An 18,752-nucleotide genomic window follows, 5' to 3' on the forward strand; every position below is an offset into this window, starting at 1 on the left:
GGAAAAATTCTGTTACAGGACCAACCATTGTTATGGCAGCAGTCCCATGAGCATACAGAAAACTATTACATAACCATAATTAAGTGTTTGTATAAACGATACAAACTTAATTAATTTGATGATTGAGTCATGACAAAGAGAAAAACAAATAATAATAATAATAATGGTTGTGCTGCTCAACCATTAGATTCAAAATTTTTTTCCATCTTTTGGCACCACTTTTCATTGTTGCTAACAACGACAATGCCTACGGAAATTTGATTTCCTTTATCCTGTGAAACCAAATTTATTTCTCTGGTCCCGATCGTAAGGACCAGATAGCAAAGGGGAAAACAAACGTGTCAACCCAAGGTATGTTAAAACAAGAGGAAATGGTCACGGTAGAGCCACATTCATTAAAAACAAGCTGCAATTATTGTACGGTTGGAGCCACATCTTGGGCAATTGTTCTGATCCAAAGAGCCTTTTTTGGTTTCTCAAGTAGGCTCTAGCATTAATTCTTTTGGGTGAGGAAGTGTTGGATTTTTGGAGAAGTTGGGGGTCTTCCATTTTCCACGTCCAAGTATTTCTTATTTGTACATAATGCATGTGTCTACTTCACCTTTTAAATATTGTTTGGGGGCAAGTGGTGATTGAGATTTTTCAATGTATATTTGTTTTTTTTTAAAGCATGTGTATTTGTTTTTAAGAGTGATTTTTGTAGTTTGTTTAGGTGTTGTATTCGTTATCATACACTGCTAATCATGTGGTTAGCATCAACTATGAAACCTTGTGATTATCTGTTAATAAAACTCTTTTTGGGTTTGGATAAAAAAAAATGTCTGCTCCACCTTCTTGGAAATCTGAGTTTGGATCTCAATGCATGATCCTGAGGTATATAATCACCAACTTTTCCAAATAATTTTAAAAAAGGAAGATAACCTTATAATATTTTTTATACAATAAAGGAAGCAAAACAACCAAATTACAAATTCTAGTTGTTTTTTTTTTTTGAAAAGCTGTGTTTCATTTAATTCCATGATAAATATATCAACATAACCAGGAGGAGATCAGCCTCCAACCACCAAAAACCATCTGCAGAGAACATCAAAAAACAATCTACAGATCCTAGAAACCTCTAGAAGCCCCAAAAGCAACACATTTACATCCCTCAACCAGCCGTAAGGTTAGCACAACCTTAGCCAAAACAGAGGTAAACTAGGGACAAAACATAAAAAGAGCCCCTATACATCAACACCATCATTCATAGAAGTATCCCAAGGCCAGAAAGACAATCAAACTCCACTGTACACTTCCAGGATCCTTTCGGTATCCTTCACAGTGCCCAAATGACCCCTCAAGCACCAGAAGCTAAAGCTCCCCAAAGTCCCTGCACACAGAAACATTCAGCAACAAAATAGCCATGGCCTCCTCAGAAAAATCCTCCAACATAGGCTCAACAACCACAAAATCAATCAGGTTGCTACACGTCATCCTCTTCATTTGAAACCCATATAAAATCCTCTATCCGCATCATGGTTTGTCTTAGTTGTCAAGGGGTTGTCTTTGGCTCCCTCACTTCACCGCATTTTCTGAGTCACTTTTAAGGATAAGTTTGCCCATATTGGCCCACCTTGATGCTACCACAATTTAAAGAGCTTTCTTTATAGCCATAATCTCTGTAGTGTTTGCATCCATCACACCAACCGATGTGGAGAACTGAATTAAAATTCAACCCATACCGTCCCTAAGCACTCCCTCTATTCGGATCTCGTCTGGATTTCCTCTAGAAGCCCTATTCTCATTAAACTTAATAGCCCCTCAGAGTTAGATGCCATACCACCATTTAATTTTCTTCAAAACCATCCTAAGGCTTGACATTCTCACCAAATCAGTAATAAACAGATTTAAGTTAGGCCACTTGGCATTAGCCCACCATGCCACTCGGAGCTTGACCTCATCATAAACTAGCTCCCAATTACATATTTTGCCTTTGAAAACAATCTCGTTTCTAGCTATCCAAATGGTAATAACCCAAAAAGTCATTCTCCAAATTTCTCCATTGCTCACGCATCTTGCATCCCCATGACAATTAAGAAAACAAACTGATGGGTCAAAATGATTCACCCAACTCAACCCCCAATTCTCAACCACAAATGTTAAATCCCTTATGTTTCATCGCAATTAAAAAATAAATGACCTACCAATTCAAGTTCCATTTTGCACAAGAGACAATAGGCAGTGCCTACTTTGAGTAACCCTTTCCTCAATAGCACTTCTTTAACCGCAATCTTCCCCTTTATCAACTGCCACCTGTGTTAAGGCTAATACTCGAGGTTATCTATTATTGTAACCTAATTTTTATTCCTATCATCTTAGCTTTATCTAGATACTGAGTTTTATCAATTAGTTTTATATTCTTGTATATATACATATATATACATGCATACATACATACACACACTCTTATCAATCAATAAAAATCAACACTCTCAAATCTGTACATGATGTCAGAGTTTTATCACCTTAAGTATGATTCCTCAAACCTCTGCTTTTCCTCTCTCTGCTCATCACACCTTTTCTGTCAAACTCACTACCAAATACTACCTAGTCTGGAAAACTCAATTTTACCCCTCTTAAACTATCAAAATCTTAATGGTCTTATTGATGGAACTTTTTCTGAGCCAACCAATATTATTCCTTCTCCCACCAAACCCCAAGAATAAATTCTCAATCCCGAATATCAATCTTGGTTTCAAAAAGACCAAATGCTTCTTTCTTGGCTGATATCTTCTCCAATTAAAGAAATCTTTCCCTATATGATTGGGTTATCCTCTTCTTCCGCTATTTGGTATGCACTTGCAAATGCTTTTGAGTCTATTTCTCAAAATTGTCAACTCCAACTTCACATTGAACTTCAAGAATTCAAGAAAAATGATCTCTCTAACTCTAAATATCTACAACAGAGCAAAAATCTTGCTGATGAACTAAGTGCTCCTGGGTGGACAATGACTTTTGCTGAATTTAATGCCATTATTTACTGAAATATAACTAGTGATTTCCACAGTATTATCACTGCCTTTAATCTTCGACTCGATCTTGTCCCTTTTCATGAGTTGCATGGTCAATTAGTTGTTCACGAAATTCTTCTTAAAGGCACTCTTGAACAACCAATTGCTAACATTGTCCATAAATCTACTACCTCTTCCAACAATTCTGCCCCTCTCCTTCCTACACCTTCTATGCCACCGTCTTCTAATCCAAAATCCTTTATCTCCCATTCAAGTCGCCATGGGGCCCTTGTCAAATTTGTGGACTCATGAATCACATAATAGATAAATGCAGAAAGCGTTATGCTCGAACATAGTTTTTTAATCCACAAGCTCATCATGTCTTTCATGGCTCGTCTCCATCTTCTTCATCTGTTCCTTATTCGCCCCATCCATCTACATATTACACTCATGTTGGCTAGTCTACACCTTGGTTTTTGGACCTTAATTTTCATACTACTCTGGATCTCTTTAATCTCACAATTGCCAATGACTATAAAGGTGGTGATCAACTTCATATGGGTAATGGCCAATGTTTGCACATTTCTCATACTGGCACTGCGTTTATTCCTTCTTCTCATGGCAATCTCAAGCTTCAAAATATTTTTCATGTCCCATAAATTACCAAGAATCTCTTATCTGTTCAAAAATTTGCTAATGACAATTCTTGTTTGTTTGAATTTTGGCCTTACACTTTTCTTATTACGGATCAAGATATTACGAAGGTTCTATTGCAAGGACTGAGTGAAGATGGAATTTACGTTCTTTGTTTTTTGCCAATAAAGAAGGAAGCCTTGCCCAATGAATGGTTGTCTCTTGTGGATTGGCATGCTTGACTTGGCCACCCTAACATTCGCACAGTTTCTCAAGTAGTTAGAGATTTTAATTTGCATTATTCGAAATCTTCACCAGTGTCTCCTTGTTCTTGATGTTTGTTAAGCAAATTAGCTCATCTGTGTTTGGCTTCTGTTGGTCATAGGAGTCAAGCTCCATTTGATATTATTCATTCTAATGTTTGGGACTCGGCTCCTATGCTGTCAAGTTCAGGACATAGATATGTCGTTTTATTTATTGATGATTTCACTAAATACACCTGGTTGTACTTTTTAAAGAATCAAAGTGAAGTCTATTCCATTTTTCTTAATTTTCACAACTTTGTGGAACAACAATTCAATATTAAAATTCAAGCTTTTCATTCAAATAGGAAGGGTGAATATCAGAAATTAAAAAGATATTTTCTCTAAATCGATATCATTCATCGCATTGCTTGTCCATACACACATGAACAAAATGGTGTTGTTGAGTGCAAAATTCGTCATCTTGTTGACACTGGCCTTACTTTACTTGCTCATGCTAAAGTCCCTTTAAAATATTGGAATTTTACTTTTGATATGGCCATTGTTCTTATTAATACCTTACCATCTCCCGTTACTCAAAATAAAAGTCCTTTCTCCTTGTTGTTTAACAAAAATCTAGATTATTTCATTTTCGAACTCTTTGACTGTGCTATTTTTCCTTTATTGCGCCCATACAATAAACATAAAATTGATATTTGCACAAAACCATGTTTATTTAGGTGATTCTCCCACTTGTTGTGCCCATTGTTGTCTTGAATTGGACACAAGTTGGGTATACTTAGCTCGGCATGTCAAATTCTTAGACAAAGATAGTCATGCGGTCACATGCAAGCCTTTGGGTAATGTTTCTAATTCTTCTACTCTATCCTTATCTTTTATCCGTAGCACCCTACCTGTAGTCAACCTTTACCTACCCAAGTATGCCCCCTTCTCTAATTGATTCTAATCCCACATCCTCCTCATCTCCTATAATTTCTCGATCTCCTTTATCCTCTCCTTCTAATCTTCAAACTTTAATTTACCTAGTCTTAATTTTTTTTTTGATAAGCGAATTTATCGGCCTCATAACCACGATGTCATTTTGAGTCTCTTACTTGAACACCAAAAACTCCCATAGCATAAGCAAATATGGTTAGGGCAGGAGAGAACTATACATTTGTCCAAAGAACCAGTTATTACAAAAGATACTGGCCTGATCAAAAAAGAAAAAACCAATCAAAGAGCTTAGTGAAGGGACAGACACCCATGAATAGAAAAAAAACAATCAGACCATCATTATCACTCTTACTGCTCCAGTCATAACAAGAAACAACAAGCTCAAAATTTTGTTGAAAGCTGGATGAGGTGCTCTCTAATACCGATCGACGAAACCAACCCGCCTTCACATGACGGGGCAGAACACTCTGGTCCATTGAAAGGCTCCCTTGACCCCACAAGAACCTGAGAAACACCAGAAAGAAACCACTCAACACAAATCTCTGGAATGGCCACTTTATCTCCAAGCACCAAGTAATCAAGCCTTTGGACCTTCCAAGATCAATGTAGTTTCTCTAGCAATTAAACCCAGGATAGAAGGATGGCAGCAACCTAGTCTTAATTTAACCATTGATCTAACACAATATCCTGTTTCCAATAACTTCACCTCCAACACCGATACTTGTACTTCCCCAGCACCTCGCATGCATACAATGCAATTGTGTTCCTCTACTCTCCAAAAATGACGACATGCTCATACAACTTTGTTGCCTTCCTCCAAACTAAACTTTTTTCCTCAAAAACCTCACACATTCTCCCAAGCTAAACCATATGTTGAATTGAAAAATGCCATGTGTGATGAGATTAATGCACTCCTTACCAATAACACATGGACTTTGGTTCCTCGTCTGCAGCATCAAAATGTTATTGGCAATAAATGGGTATTCCAGATTAAAAGGAAATCGGATGACATTGTTGATCGCTATAAAACGTATCTCGTTGCCAAGGGGAGTGGATTATGCTAGAACTTTTAGTCCTGTTAATAAAAGCAAAACTATTAGGACTGTGCTAGCGTTTGCTGTTTCTTATGGTTGGTGTTTTAGGCAGCTGGATATATCTAACACATTTCTTCATGGTTATATTGATCATGAAATCTTTATGGAGCAACTGGCTAGACATATTTACAGTGAGCATCCCGATTATCTTTATAAACTGAAAAAGTTATTGTATGGCTTCAAGCAAGTCCCGGGGGCTTGGTTTCAACGGCTTCATAATCATCTCATTCAACATGGCTTTGTTCCATCTAAGGTCGACACCTCCTTGTTCATTAAGCTACATGGAAATTCTAAGCTATTTGTTCTTGTTTATGTTGATGACATCCTAGTCACAGGTAATTATTCTAATATGATTCATTCTTTTGTCAAAGACTTACATCAAGGCTTCCCTACTCGTGAGATGGACTCTCCACATTATTTTCTTGGTGTTGAAATTACTTATTTACCAGATGGTATGTTTTTGTCTCAACAAAAATATGTTAGAGACTTGCTTTCTCGAACCAATATGGCAGCAAGCAAATCTTGCTATACGCCTATGGCTGCTAGTCCTCCTTTGTCAAAATCCTTAGGTGATCCTTTTGAAGATGCTGAATTGTAGAGAAAAATTGTTGAGGCCCTTCAATAGATTACTCTCACTAGGACGGATGTTGCTTTCTCCGTTAACAAGTTCTATGAATTCATGCATTGTCCCACTACTGCTCATTGGAAAGCTGTAAAACGCTCATTGCGTTATCTCAAGCATACTATTGATTGTAGATTGTTTTTTGCCAAGAATTGTTCTCCTTTGCTCCAATGCTTCATTAATAGTGATTAGGGAAGGTGTCTTGATGATAGATGTTCAACTAATGGTTGTGCAATTTATCTAGGAGTCAATCTGATTTCTTGGATTGCCAAGAAACAACCGAAAATAGCTCGTTCCTCCATATAGAGTGAATATAAAGCCATGGCCAATGTCCCTGCTGAGTTAGCTTGGCTTCATTCCCTGCTAAGAGAATTGGGTTTTCTTCCCTCTTCACCTTCTAGCATATGGCGTGATAACATTTGTGCTATTTGTTTTACTGCCAATCCTGTTTTCCATTCTCACTCAAAACATGTTGAATCATATAATCATTTTGTAAGGGAATTGGTAGCTCATGGTAAATTGGCTATTCGGTTTACTTCCAGTGCTGATCAAATAGCCAATATCTTTACTAAACTGCTAGGTAAATCTCTATTTAAAAAGCATCGTGCCAAGTTTTGACTAATGTCAAGACTGTCATCAGCTTGAGCGGTGCTGTTAAGGATAATACCAGATGTTATCTATTATTGTAAACTAATTTCTATTCCTATTATCTTAGCTTTGTGTAGATACTTAGTTTTATCAATTAGTTTTACATATTTGTGTATATATATATATATATGTACACTCTTGTCAATCAATAAAACTCAACACTACCAAATCTCTACAACCTGAAGACTTCAACTTTAGAGGAAGCAAGACCCATCCAAAGATCTTTCCACAAGTTGTCCCTAACATGAGCCTTTTCCAACACGTATCTGCAGAAGGACTAAGACGTGTATGAGCCACTAAGGGTACCTCTCCAAATCAGCTTGTCAACAAAATTTCTATCAAGAAGTTGCTTGGATAGCAAGTTTAAGAAATCGTTCCATTGCTCCAGCTCCCATCCAAACAAATTCTATTAAAATTCAATTCCCCATTGCCACTTGTTATCAACCCAATCACCAAAGTTATCAATTATGTCATGTTTAGAGTTAGTCAATGCGTAAACTCTAGGAAAGCTTTCTTTCATAATGATGCCCTCAATCCACTAGTCATTCCAAAAGTCGATGTTTTTACCATTGCCAACCAAGAAGCCCATACCCTCCTTGACAACTTATGCCATACCGTCCATCAAGACTAAAGGCTTCATTATATTTTTCCATATGCCCAAAATCAGCTTCGTGTTCCCAACACTAAGCAGCAAACTCTCTATGTTCCCCCATTTTAACCACAAGTATTCTCTGCCATGAGTTTTCCCTCTCATTCCTGAATCTCCATATCCATTTGTTAAGTAAAGACAATTCTTCAAAAATAAATCAATGACACCCAAACCTCCCATGTCTTAGTAAAGACAGATGCAACCCCCATGTCTTTGTAAAGGCAGATGCTTGACATGTTATTAGTTAATTGACAATTTATTATTGCAATATTTGTGAATGGAAAGTTCTGCAAGGACCTAAAGCTCGCTACAGCAGAGAATTTCTTCTTCTCAGGGCTTAACGTCCCAAGAAACACAGTAAATCTTGTTGGATCAGTTGTGACTCCGGTGAATGTTGATCAAATACCAAGCCTAAACACTCCTGGCATATCCTTGGTATGTATTGACTATGCACCATACGGAGGGATAAACCCACTTCAGACTTATCCTCATGCCACAGAGATCCTAGTAGTCTTGGAGGGCACACTCTGAGTTGGTTTTGTTACCTTCAACTCCGATAATCGCCTTATATCCAAAGTCCTTTATCTGGGAGATGTTTTCATCTTCCCAATTGGCCTCATTCACTTCCAGCAAAATGTAAGAAAGACTAATGCGGTTGCCTTTGCTGGTTTAAGTAGCCAGAATCCTGGAGTGATCACAGTAGCAAATGGTATTTTTGGATCCAGTCCACCCATCAATCCTGATGTTCTTACCAAGGCTTTCCAGCTCGACAATAATGTGGTGAAATATCTCCAATCTCATTTCTAGTGGGAGAACAATTAGGGAAAGGCTTGAAACATAGCCACGGAGTAGTAGCTTGTTTGCAATCTCCTGCTTCTAAGTGAAATCATACTACTGTAATCAGAATATATTAATAAAGAGGGTGTTTTATGTAGCTCTCTTTGTGATAGATCAAAGTTCATCATTTTCTTTTGAATTATAAAGTTGTAGCTTGCTAGATGTTCACTCTGTCTATGGTGCAGGGAAGCAACAATAAAGGTTGGTTCTTAAATTTACTACTTCCATCAATCAAAATATACATGAATGAATAAACTAAGAACTTCTAAATTTGGAAAAGACCAATTTTATATAATATAGCATATGAGATACTATTGAGATTCATAAACTGGATTTTTTTTTCCAAACATTAATTTGGCAATCTCATGCTAAAATTTATTAATCTCCATGCCTAATGTACTTTTTCATATGCATTCTTGCTTTTTTTGTTTTGTTTATTTCTTGAATGTTATCCTTAAAGATTCTTGTATTTGGTTCCCTTTAGTTTCCATCTTTCTTGGTTTTTCTCATCCGGGTTTATATATATATATACAAGAGAGATGTGCTTTTTTCTATTTGTCAAAGGTTTTGGGATGTATTTTTTTTTTGTCTATTTAAGTGAAAACGAGTCTTTGTCTTGTTTCGAAAAGAGGTAAATTTGTCGCTTTTTAACTAGTCTAGTCTGGTTACACTGGCTCCTTTTAGCTGGTATTAAAGTGACATTAGAAAAATTAATAAAATAAATTGAGTATGATTAATAGTATGTTTTTAATTAAGAGTTAATATTAATATATTTTTGATAGAAAATAAGATTCATATTATTCAAAGACGGAGCTAGTTAAGTTTGTTAAGGGGTCAAAGACGAAAAAGAATAAGGATTAAAATTTTTTAAATCTAATAAATTGAATTTAACTAATAATCAAAATATTTATAATAGAGAATAATGTTATCTAACATGTAAATCAAAAGAAATAAAAAAAACTTATAATAGTATTTTAGAAAAAGTTGCACTCCACGATGTTTCATGAATTCTAATTCATCAATTATTGACTTTATATTAAAAAGGTTAGTATTATTTTTTTTAATATAAATAATTAAATTATTTATAAGAAACTTATTGTCAATTTTTGTGATACCCAACATCTCACATCTGATATAAATGTGATTGTTAAGACCTATATAATAATCCAAGTCTACTACTACTAGTAACTTGAGTTTAAGTTTTTGAGGGCTACGTGGTTTAGGCCCAAAGAGTTGTTAGACACATCAAGGATTTGAGTGGTGATGTGAATGTGATTGTTAAGACTTATATAATAATCTGGATTAATCAAAAATATGATACATTGACGAAATTTTAAGTAATAGTCAACTGTGTAATATTATAACTTATATTTACATTACATAATAAATTTTTAATTTTTAATAACTAAAATCATGGAAAATGAAATCCATATAACAGAAAAAAGGAAATAACAAATATAAGATAGATCCTACATAACAAAAAAGGAAGACGTAGAATAGAAATATTGTAAAGAAAATCTATAAAACTATGAACATATGAGTAAATGGAATAGAATTAAAAAAATAAATAATATTAATAATATAAATAGAAAGAAAAAGACAAAAGAAAAAATATATTATAAATAAAAAATTATTTATATTAATTATTAAATAAAAAATATTTATATTAATTATTAAATAAAAAATTATTTTGAAAAGTATTAAAAATATAAATAAATAATTTTAAAAATTTTAAAAATTTTGGAAGACTCCATGCTATCATTCACCCCTGAGAATATTGTCATGTTTTTTTTTCTTAACCATAAAAATATATTCATTAATATCACTGAAAAAAGAGTTCAGCCTATAAGGCTGAGGACGAAGTGCATTAACAGAGCAAAAATCAAAGTCAAGGTTGCATAACAAGTGCACCACGGAGCCTACTAAAGTTTGATATCAACTAGAACGAGTGCACAACCCCATCAATCCCTTCCGGTCTACAAAGTGAATAACAAAGCCTTGAGTTTTACATCAATTACCAATAGGGGCGGATCCAAAAGTTTTTCTGAGTGATGTCATTACTAAATCTACTTTGATTTAGAGTCTTTAATGTAAATCTTTACTAAATTGTAAAAAAAAAAATAGTGGATTCATTAACATCATTAATTACATAAAACTCTAACATAAGTAGTATAATTAATAGAAATTTTTTACACTTCAATGTTGTCATTTGATATCACTCTGCAAAAAATAAGTGACCCCATAAGGGCTTAAAATACTGAGATAGGAATTCTGCATTAAAATTGGACTTTATTATGCTGAACCAGTTTGCGGATGGAAAGGAACCACTCAACCAATGAACTCAAGAAAACTAGCATCAAAGAAGTCTAGTAACATATCACTAGAAGAACCCAAGAACCACAATTCATCCTAAGCTCGTGGAATGTTAGTGTGCAAAAATGATTTACAAAAGCGTGGAATGTCAATGTTCAAAAATGATTTACAAAAGAGTAGAGATGAGAGGATTTAGATCATCGATTTAATTCAGAAGACAAAATGTTTTTAAAAATCAATATATGTCTATTTTCTCTAAAATCTTATAACACTTTGCTCACAGCCTTGAGGATAGTATGCTTTAGCTTCATTAACAATTACAAAAGTTCCTATTCCTGAATTGCTCGTCAAAGAGTGAGGCATTAGCCAAGGGGCTATCGGAGCTCTAGAGGAGGGCTCTCTTAGTTTACTTGTGATAATTTTATTTTATAGAATTATTTTAGTCTAATTTTATTTTAAAATATTAGTTAAGTCCTCAATTTTTAATTATAATTTACTTATTTTTAATTATTTTTATAATTAATTTATTTTTAAGTGAGATATTTTAATTTTATACTATTTCTTTTAATTTGATTGTTATTTATTAGTTTTTATATTTTTCGTAGAAGCTAAAGGAATTGGGTTTAATTTTGAAAAATAACTCGCGCTACAGAACTCGCGCGTGATGCAATTCTTTTAATTATTAGTTTTAATTCAGTGTTTCCATCATAACTTGTGCTACAGAACTTCAAACAATGCAATTCTTGGACCATTAAAAAGCTAAGAGATAGAGCTACAATTTCATAAGATCACTTTACTTAGTTCTACTTGAAGATAGAGAAATTCGTATCGAAAAATGGCTGGATGTACTGTGCCGGGAATGAAAATTTTTAAAGACTAATAATTGATTTTTTGGGTCTCTCATTATACTTTTAAGCCCAATTAAACCATAGGTCAACTTACGAAACTATAGATTAAGTTTATTGGTATAAATAGGATATTTTGAAGAATATTAAGGGAGATAACTTTTCGAGATTCAAGAAGCTAGATGTTGAGGTTCAAACTTGGAGATCAAGGCGGCAAATATTTGTTTTGTTTTCTTTCTTAGTTTTTATTTTTCTTGTTACTCTCAATGGTTGAAATTATTATAATGTTATTTGTCTTTGCAATCATGAGTAGCTAATTTTTTTTCTAGAATTGCAATTGAACTCACATTTAATCTATATTTTTAATCTCTTTCTTACTTATCATCAATGGGAATTGAATTGTTTATTCTAATTTGTTCTTAATGCTTTTAATTACTTGGCTACCAATTAAATTGTTTTAGAAACCTAAACAAACTTGGAAAGGAGAATTTAGTATAGACTAAAATTAGGATAATATATGATCATATTAATTGATTTACATATAGGATAGGGATATACCTATAGGCCATATGTAGCCAGATTAGAGCTTGATTTTAATGAGTCTGTTTTAATTTCAATTCACATAGGGATATAGTGTTTTAGTTAAAATTAGATATTTGTATAAGATGAGTAAGAAAACCCTTATAAATAATTAAGGAGTCTAGATTAGCAATTCAACCCATTGAAATAAGTTAAGGAAGAGAGGTAAAATTTAGATGAAGTGTGAGCGATATTATAATCCTAAGCTTGTTTGATTTGATATATACTCAAGTTATTATTATTTTGATTTTTATTGTTTGTTTAAATTTTAGTTAATTAGTTTTAGTTAATCAATTAATTTTGAATATTTGGATAACATTAATTTGATCTAGTTTTAATACTTAGTAAAATTTTAGATCAATGCTCTATGGGATCGATACTCCGCTTGCTAATATACTATCTATTCATTACGGATACTTGCATAGTAAAATTTTAACTGACAACTTGCTTATGGTTTTTTTTTTTTTGCATTGTTTACCAACCCTTCTAGTCCTTCTTCTCACACTTTTAACATCATATATGTGTTGAGATTTTAGAATTTTTCCAGAAAATGATTGTTATGAAAATTACCCCAAAAACAACAAAGATAAAACCCATAGAAATCAAGCAAATAGAAAAATACAAAAATTTATGTGCTTCGGCCTCTTGCTTACGTCCACAAAGTAAAACTATTTTTCTATTATTGAGAAATTAAAGTATAATAAATTGGCCTTTATAGTTCTCTAAACCAACCCAAGATCTTTTGCACACCCTTTCTCAATAACCTCTCAAGAACACTCACCCAAACCACTCTAACTCCACTTAAACTAAAAGACAAAGCTATAAGGTATTCTCTCTCTAGAGCTCTCAAAACACTACTTACAATTCTAAAGCCTAGGAATTCACTTTTATATATGCAAGTTTAAAGTAAAATGTGATTAGGACTCAATGTGGAACGAGCAGTTTAAAATCATACAACAACTCAATGTTGTACAGAAACAAGAATCTTAATCAAATAAGATCTAGAATTCTAGTCAACCTAAAACTAACCAATCTCCTCCTTTGACATGAATTCAAACTCCTTAAACCTCTTCCACCAGTCACACCCAATTGCAACTTTCTAACTCCACTTACTTTCCAACACCTTAAACAACCCTCCAAACACAAGATTTTCTAAACCATTAACTTTTAAAGTTACCACAACTACACATACCAAATCAAGCATGGTCCAACACTCGATTCCACAAAATGGCCAATGCACTTGTGTAGCCGTTAAGTCAATGGCATTAATTGCCTTTGAAAAGGGACCTTGACGACCCTTCCGATTCACTATTAGCAAGATTTTTCTTCCTTTTGCCATCGTTTACACCATGGGAACCTTTTATCACCTTCTTGGCAAATGAAATCTCATGTTAGTAGGTACCATCTCCTATGCATTATTCCCATCCCTTCAAGGCCTAACATTTTAGACGATACAAATCATTATACAAATTTTCTCTCATCAGGACCATGTCGCCTTATGTGACTTTTACCACTCTATCACAAGCAGAATATCCATACTTTTTAGAGTCTAACAAGCTTAATGATATTAGATTCTTATGCATCTCTGGAATATAAGCCACACCACACAAAGAGCGTACAACCCTATCAAACATTTTGATTTTCACCATTTTAAGGCCTATTACCTTCACTACTGACTTATTGCCCAAAGTTAAATTCCCAACCACTCATTCTTGAAGAAAATCAAAGCAATCCTTTTGATAGTATACGTGAGTGGAAAAAGCAGAATCTAAATACCAATCAAAATTTGCATTCATATTTTTGAGATAGCAAGGAGATTTCAATCATCACCTTTAGCAACGAAAGCACACTCACTTGTTTTCTCATTACTTTCATCTCCTTTTGTAGGATAACCCCTTTTTGCATTGAAAGTATTAAACATTGTTGGATCTAGACTTGCCACCCTTAGATCCCATGCCAATTGACTTCCTTCTACGAACCTTAGTTACCAATGCCAAGCCCATTGAATCTCTATCCCTTTCCTTACTTTTCTTTGAGGCTTCACGAGATATTAACACTGTTTGTGTTTGTTTTAACGTTATTGTATCCATTCCACATATCAGAGATTCCACATATATCTCAAAGGAGTCTAGGAGCAAGGCCAAGAACAATAGTGCCTTTTCCTTTTCCTCTACCTTCACATCAACTTTCTTCAACTGATCAATGATCCCATCGAATCCGTTCATATGCTTAATGAGGTCTACATTCTCCTCCATCCTTAAGCGATACAACTTTCATCTAAGCTACAACTTGTCCATAATTTTGCCAAGTAAATCTTGTTTAACTTTGCCCATAATTTTAAAGTAAAATCCTCATCAATAACATGGTTAAACACGTTATCTCTAATGCAAAGCCAAATAGTACTCACACACCTTTGCTCCAACTCTACCATTTAACATCTTTGATGTCATCTGGTTGCCTTTCCTCCCTTCCTAGCAAGGGGTGCATCAAACCTTGCTACACAAAGAGATCTTTCATCCTTTTCTGCCATTGTGTGAAACTAGTCTTCCCATCAAACTTCTCAATTGAAAATTTTATAAAATTAGTAACTTTCGACATCTTTGTTGAATCTTGAATTTACTAAACCTGAAGATTTGATACCAATTTGTTACGAAAATTTCCCAAGAAAAACAAAGATAAAACCTAGAGAAATCAAGCTAACATAAAAATATAAGAATTTACGTGGTTCAACCTCTTACCTACGTCAACGAAGTAAAACTGTTATTCTATTATTGAGAAATTAAAGTATAATAAATTAACCCCTATGGTTTCCTAAACCAACCCAAAATCCCTTGCGTACCCTCTCTCAATAACCTCCCAACAACACTCACTCAACCACTCTAGCTCCACCTAGAGTAAAAGACAGAATTACTAGGTGTTCCCTCTCTAGAGCTCTCAAAGCACTACTTACAATTCTAAAGCCTAGATATTCACTTTTATAATATAAAAATCTAAAGTAGAATGTGATTAGAACTCGATGTGGAATAAGAGGTTTAAAAATTATACAATTATTCAATATTGTACACAAATAAGAATCCTAATCAAATAAGATCTAAAATTTTAATTAACATAAAACTCAACAAAGATGATGAATAGAGACTTTATAAAAGAAAACCATGAAAGCTGAAGAATCAAAAACAGAAAAAGAAAATGCTCAGTTATTGATTCCATTTCATTTTAGAATTAAATGCCACTTACAATATTTTACAAACATTCACTTGTAATTTGGCATTAATAATTGAAAAGAAAGATAACAGGTGGGCAACAAAAATCATTGAAATTAATACATAGCCTTTGTGCTCGATAACTAACAAGGAAAACTCATGTGAGTTATTTAGCCACTTAAATGCAACTTAATCAAAACGAACAACACTTAAGGGAAAAACTACAAACATAACAAAATCAAGCTAAAGTATTGTATTTAACTAAAGCATTAAACAAGAATTAAAAAGCAATTGGTAAAGTTGTTTTTAAATTGGTCACGTCCATGTAACTTCTTCTTCTTTCTTACAAACCTATTTATTCGTGCTCAAATATATTTAAAAGTTGGTTTCAAAAACTTCTATTAAATTGAGATCAAAGTTCTTAACAATATGTTAACATTTCTTGTAGTTTTAAAAAGAGTGAGCTCATCAATTATATCCATTTCTTACAGGTTACAAAAATTCGAATCAAAAATGCTGTGGAGCCCTTTAGAGTGTTACTAATGATGAAAATGGTTTTCAGATTCTGATTCGATTCCTTGCTCTGTCTATTTTGATTTAGAGGGTAGCTTTGCTCGGTTGTGGATTGAAGATGAGTTGACCAATTGTGAGTTGGACTCGGTTGTGGATTAAAAATGAGATTAGTGGGTTCATTTATTTCATAAAATTTATTAAGTATATAGTATCACATACCGAGTCAAGTGAACTCTTTTTTTTTATTTTCATCTTCTATCTTTCTATAAGAAAAAATACCATTGTTGTAAAAGCTACTTTATTTTGTAGATTATATTTATATATTTTTCCTTTTTTATGGATAAATGTTCTGTTTTATCCAACTTTTGTTATTTTTATTAGATCTCATATTTGATTTTGCCTTTGATGGTTGGATGGTTGTCTATAGAGGGAGAGTGTTTTTTTTATTGAGTAAAAATATCAAATATTTTTGATTATATTATTTCCTAAATTAGTTAATGCATTTGAAAATTTAATGATATTGAGTAACAAACACACTACATTAAAATTGTCATACATTTTAATTCATTGATAGAAAAACTGTGCTCTTTTCTTCTTTTTGATCAGAAAGACTAAGGTGGTTGACAAAGGAAAAGGTATTAATCCAAAAAGTTTTTAGAGAAATTGCCAATAAAAATGCTTTTTATAGTATTTAGAAGTCATGTGATTCAAATAAATGTCATGATCTTATGAATGACTACCTTTAAAAATCTTGTAAGTGTCGCTATCTCATGAATAACAAGTGTCACCTTATGATGCATATCAACATCGAATAGTTACAGAATACTCTAGAAAATTCATTTTTATCTTTTTTTGGATAAGTTAGAAATGCACTATATTAATCAAAAAAAATACCGGAGATATATGTTAGCAATGAGATAAAAAGATTTTTGAGTCCTGTACCATTATATTAATCTTGGAATGTCCTGTAACACTAGAAAATAGCCTGCTTTAAAAATTCAACTACAGTACAATTTTTGAGTCCATCTCTAGCATTGTTGGCCCCAAATTATTGAAGAAAGAACAAAAACATTTGCTTTTCCTCCAATTAAGGCATGGAATAATTGTTTAACTGTATATGTGAAAATATAAAATAAGACAGCAAATATGCTTTAATGACTTTGCTAAGTTGGCCAACGCAGAAACTTGTCCTTTTTTTTCGAGGCTTAATTTGCTAGGAAATACAACAAAAATCAAACCAACTGGGATCAAAATTTGCTAGCTTGTTCTGGATTAATGTTGGACTTGTTTCTTTCATTGAATTTATAATTATTGTGTTGAAATAAAAATAATGAGGTTGCTTATGTACTTTGGCTTATATAAACCTCCCTGTTTTCTAGGTAAATACAATGCAATTTGGTTTTAGTTTGGACCGACCCCTTCTTCAGGCATCACATAATTGGTTTTTCTTCTTTCTGATTGGCTTGTCATTTACCGTCACACCAATCAAAAGCTCTACCATACAAAATCTTTCTTTACAGTTTCTCTGCCTTTTCGCTCCTCCCCAGCATTTCAACCAGGAAACACAATCTCTCTAATAAGATTGAAAGCTTGATAAATCCCAAAAGGCATAACCAGTGAGTGAAATCAAACAAGAACCAGATTTTGAAGTTCCAAACCAAGAAGAAGATGACCGACAACTCCAAGAATCCATCAACCTCTCCCTCCTCCGCCTTGATAGCTTCAACAACATTATTGTTTTGTTATGTATGTTAATGGTAGAGGTTGGGGATAATGAAGGAGCTAGCGGATAAAATAGATGAGTCAATGGTGCGATGAGGCAATGCGAGAAGATGGAGATGTGTGCACCACTGAACCAATAAAGGTTTGCTTTTCTTTCTCAGAGTCACACTTTCTAGTTGTTGAGGAAAAAAAAGGTTTGATTCTTGGTTTTTTGTATCAATGGTGGTACATTTGGGGAAATTAGTGAAGAAATTGACAAACTTCTGATTTCTGAAAAGTTTCGACAAATTGAGATGGCTGGCTGTATATGAATTTAGCTTGCATTTTGCGAGTGGCATTAACATGTCAAGTTTGTTGTTGTAGGATGATGGTGAGCTGGATTGTGAAGAAGCTGTGAGAGTGGAGGAAATTGGGGAATGTTTGGACCTTCATGTCAAGCGCCCTTGCGGCAAAGGCTATCAAATGCTTTTGTCTGGGCAGAATTGCTATTACAAGCTCATTTAGATTTTGGCTCAGCAGTGGCTTCAAAAGGTTGAGTACTCATCAATCATCATATTTCGATTTCAGTTCTTTTGTTAGGATTTGTTCTTCGGGAATTGTAGCCTTTTATTTCCTTTTAGGTAACATTCAGTTCTCATCTATGAAGAAGGGATCTACCTGTTGTATTTGTTTTATGGAGAGATTTTGTAGACTCAAAGTCTAGATATATCTTTTACATGTAGGTTCAAACTGGAAACATATTGCAATAGAAGCAGAGGTCCATAAGGAACCTCTTTTCTTTTTTCTTTTTTTTTTGTTTCACATTTCAGAAAGAATTGTTACAATAACAAGGGATGTAAAAAATTATTCAACATAAGCCGCCAGGTAGAAACATTCCTCCAATTGCTATCCTCAGAATTTTGACT

General features: G+C 33.7%; 1 pseudogene; it reads left to right on the forward strand.

The window, feature by feature from the left end:
* The first annotated feature begins 8,096 nt into the window (after nt 1–8,096).
* LOC110415631 (germin-like protein subfamily 1 member 7 pseudogene) lies at nt 8,097–8,642 on the forward strand (annotated as a pseudogene).
* Nucleotides 8,643–18,752: the final 10,110 nt, after the last annotated feature.

Source organism: Theobroma umbraticum, unplaced genomic scaffold (assembly GCF_002168275.2).
Source record: "Theobroma umbraticum cultivar Fairchild unplaced genomic scaffold, ASM216827v3 scaffold_147.0, whole genome shotgun sequence".
Classification (NCBI taxonomy): domain Eukaryota; kingdom Viridiplantae; phylum Streptophyta; class Magnoliopsida; order Malvales; family Malvaceae; genus Theobroma; species Theobroma umbraticum.